The sequence below is a fragment of the Phocoena phocoena genome, chromosome 1 (genome assembly GCF_963924675.1).
Source record: "Phocoena phocoena chromosome 1, mPhoPho1.1, whole genome shotgun sequence".
NCBI lineage: Eukaryota > Metazoa > Chordata > Mammalia > Artiodactyla > Phocoenidae > Phocoena > Phocoena phocoena.
In genome coordinates this window covers 45,191,685-45,195,795 of record NC_089219.1, presented here as the reverse complement: position 1 = coordinate 45,195,795, position 4,111 = coordinate 45,191,685, and the positions used below count along the sequence as shown (strand labels likewise).

At 40.4% G+C, this 4,111-nt stretch overlaps 1 non-coding gene across 1 annotated transcript; it reads right to left on the bottom strand.

Annotated features, from left to right (window-relative positions):
* Positions 1 to 73, bottom strand: TRNAG-UCC (transfer RNA glycine (anticodon UCC)). Its single transcript has one exon. It is a non-coding gene; the product is annotated as a tRNA-Gly (tRNA).
* Positions 74 to 4,111: the final 4,038 nt, after the last annotated feature.

Here is a 4,111-nt window from a genome sequence, read left to right as displayed (position 1 = left end):
TTCCCCAACCAGGGATCAAACCTGGGCCCCCTGCAGTGGAAGTGCAGAGTCCTAATCACTGGACCACTGGGGAATTCCCAAGTCACTGATACTTTGGAGCTGCTTGTTACCCCAGCATAACCTGGCCTATCCTGGCTGATATACAGACAAATCTAGAATATGGCTTATCCTACAGGACAAGTGACCTGGTTTCTTCAACAAGTCAGTGGCATGAAAAATGCTAATTAATTAAGGAAGGGGATCCACTCTAGATTCAGAGAGATGTAAGAGCCCCAAAAAGCACATGCTATGTGTGGATTTTATTTGGATGCTGATTTGAGCAAACCAACCGAAAAAAAGACATTTTAAAGATAATTGGGGAAATCTTATGGACTGGGTTTTATTGTTCATTTTGCTAGGTGTGATACTGGCATTAAGCTTATCTAAGAAAAGGCCCATATTTTTCAGAGATGCATTTAGAAGTATGTAGGGTAAAATAACATGGTATTTGGGATTTGCTTTAAAATACTTGAACATATTTTTTTAAAGGAAAAATTGTTCGTTGAGGTAAATATAACAATAAATTGTTGGACCCAGGTTATGGATATATGGGGCTTCATTGTACTAGTCTTTCTACTTTAATGTATGCTTGAAATTCTTCATAATAGACAAATAATAAATAATGCTACAGAGGATATCTCTGTGCATAAATCTTTGCCTACCCCTCAGATGATTTTTTTTTTTTTTTTTTTTTTTTGGCCATGCTGCGGCATGTGGGATCTTAGTTCCCCAACCAGGGATCGAACCCATGCCCCCTGCAATGGAAGCACAGAGCCTTAACCACTGAACCACCAGGGAAGTCCCTCTGATGAATTTTTTAGAAGAGATTCCCAGAAGGGAATTAGACAAAGTTAGGAACAGTTTTAAGGCTTTTGATACTTTCTGATAATTTGCTTAACAAGATTTGTTGCAAAAATTTACTTACTCTCAGAAACGTACGTTTTAAATAAATGGAGGAGAGTAGAAAAGCTACTTCAAGAGTAACGTTGGTGCCATCAAAGATATGAAGGTGAGTACTCTTATAAAACGTATTTAGGGAGTGATGAATGCATACGTCTGACTAGGGCAAAGGAAAAGACTAAAACCAGACATTGCAGCCAGATCAGAAAGAGCCTTTAATGCTTTCAGATATTTTCCCATAACACTGGAGCCATTTAAGGTTTTTGAAAAGGAAGGTGACTTAGAGCAATTGTGTTCATGTTCAATAAAATCAAACACTGAGGATTTTCCTTTTGCCAGCTTCCTAAACTGGAATGTCAGTAATTCTTTGTTTAAGAAACACTGTGTTAATTTGTATGGAAACACAAAAGACCCCGAATAGCCAAAGCAATCTTGAGAAAGAAAAACGGTGCTGGAGGAATCAGGCTCCGGACTTCAGACTATACTACAAAGCTACAGTAATCAAGACAGTATGGTACTGGCTCAAAAACAGAAATATAGATCAATGAAACAGGATAGAAAGCCCAGAGATAAATCCATGCACATATGGTCACCTTATCTTTGATAAAGGAGGCAAGAATATACAGTGGAGAAAAGACAGCCTCTTCAATAAGTGGTGCTGGGAAAACTGGACAGCTACAGGTAAAAGAATGAAATTAGAGCACTCTCGAACACCATACGCAAAAATAAACTCAAAATGGATTAAAGACCTAAATGTAAGGCCAGACACTATAAAACTCTTAGAGGAAAACATAGGCAGAACACTCTGACATAAATCACAGCAAGATCCATTTTGACCCACCTCCTGGAGAAATGGAAATAAAAACAAAAATAAATGGGACCTAATGAAACTTAAAAGCTTTTGCACAGCAAAGGAAAACATAAGACGAAAAGACAACCCTCAGAATGGGAGAAAATACTTGCAAATGAAACAATTGACAAAGGATTAGTCTCCAAAATAAACAAGAAGCTCATGCAGCTCAATATCAAAAAAACAAACAACCCAATCCAAAAATGGGTGAAAGAACTAAATAGACATTTCTCCAAAGAAGATTGCCAACAAACACATGAAAGAATGCTCAACATCACTAATCATTAGAGAAATGCAGATCAAAACTACAATGAAGCATCACCTCACACCAGTCAGAATGGCCATATCAAAAAATCTACAAACAATAAATGCTGGAGAGGGTGTGGAGAAAAGGGAACCCTCTTGTACTGTTGGTGGGAATGTAAATTGATACAGCCACTATGGAGAACAGTAAACATAGAACTACCATATGACCCAGCAATCCCACTACTGGGCATATACCCTGAGAAAACCATAATTCAGAAAGAGTCATGTACCACAATGTTCATTGCAGCTCTATTTACAATAGCTAGGACATGGAAGCAATCTAAGTGTCCATCGACAGATGAATGGATAAAGAAGATGTGGCACATATATACAATGGAATATTAGCCATAAAAAGAAACAAAACTGAGTGATTTGTAGTGAGGTGGATGGACCTAGAGTCTGTCATACAGAGTGAAGTAAGTGAAGTCAGAAAGAGAAAAACAAATACCGTATGCTAACACATATATATGGAATCTTAAAAAAAAAAAAAGTTATGAAGAACCTAGGGGTAGGACAGGAATAAAGATGCAGACATAGAGAATGGACTTGATGACATGGGGAGGGGGACGGGTAAGCTGGGACGAAGTGAGAGAGTGGCATGGACTTATATACGCTACCAAATGTAAAATAGCTAGTGGGAAGCAGCCGCATAGCACAGGGAGATCAGCTCAGTGCTCTGTGACCACCTAGAGGGGTGAGATAGGGAGGGTGGGAGGGAGACCCAAAAGGGAGGAGATATGGGGATTTTATGTATATATATGTGTGTGTGTGTGTATAGCTGATTCACTTTGTTATAAAGCAGAAACGAACACACCATTGTAAAGCAATTATACTACAATAAAGATGTTAAAAAAAATAAATAACAACAAAAAAAAGAAATACTGTGTTAGACTGTGTTAGGCTTACAGATTGCTGGAAGGGATTTCCAGAGGTTATCTGATTGATCTCTTTGGCACAAGCCTAGTAAATTATCTTTAAGTCTTTTTCTCTGTCTCTCTCTTCTGTGAAGGCAGAGAAGTTCTCAGTGCAGTGCTTGTAATACCACATTATGATATTTGAAAACAGCATCCTTTCACCTTCATTTTCCTAGGCTTTAAAAACTCATTTTCACTTGATAAAACCACTCTAAGTCTCAAGCAATAGATACAATAATATGTGGCTTTACCTTTTGTTTTTCACTGCTGAACCCATCATCTTTTTAAAGTCTCATTTGTCCCCAGTTGGCTTGCTTCAATCCCCCTCATTTGGCCTTGTCTCCACCTGCCCACCAACTCCTGACTGCGATTCAGACCTTTGTGGGGTTTTTTTTAATTTATTTTTTTGGCTGCGTCGGGTCTTAGTTGCGGCATGCGGGATCATTGTTGCGGCGCGCGGGCTTCTCTCTAGTTGTGGCATGTGGGTTTTCTCTCTCTAGTTGTGGCGCATGGGCTCCAGAGCTAGTGGGCTCTGTAGTTTGAGGCGTGGGGCTCTCTGGCTGAGGCGCCTGAGCTCAGTAGTTGTGATGCATGGGCTTAGTTGCCCCACAGCATGTGGGATCTTATTTCCCTGACCAGGGATCGAACCTGCTTCCCCTGCTTTGGAAGGTGGATTCTTTACCACTGGACCACCAGGGAACTCCTGATTCAGACCTTTGAGTTTGCTGTTTCCTCTGCCTGGAAAGCTCTTTCCTTAGGTATCTATACAGCTAGCTTCCTCATTTATTTCAGATCCTTACTCAAAATCTTCTTCTCAGTGAGGCCTTCCTCACAAATTACGGAGCCTCCCTACCCTCACCACCAGACTCCCACCCCCAACCCTGCCCCCCTGCCCATGGGTTTAGGCAGCTGAGGTAGCCAGCCTGTGTCCTGTGCTTCAAGCGTTCTTGTACCTTATTCCTCTTTTCTCACTACTTCTAAAATTCAACTTAGATTCTTTTTCCTTTAATGATATCCCAAGCATACTATGAAAGAGGGCAGTGCAGCCTCCTTTCAAGCGTGAATATCTTGGGTCAGGGGCTCAACTGAATGAATTGCCCTT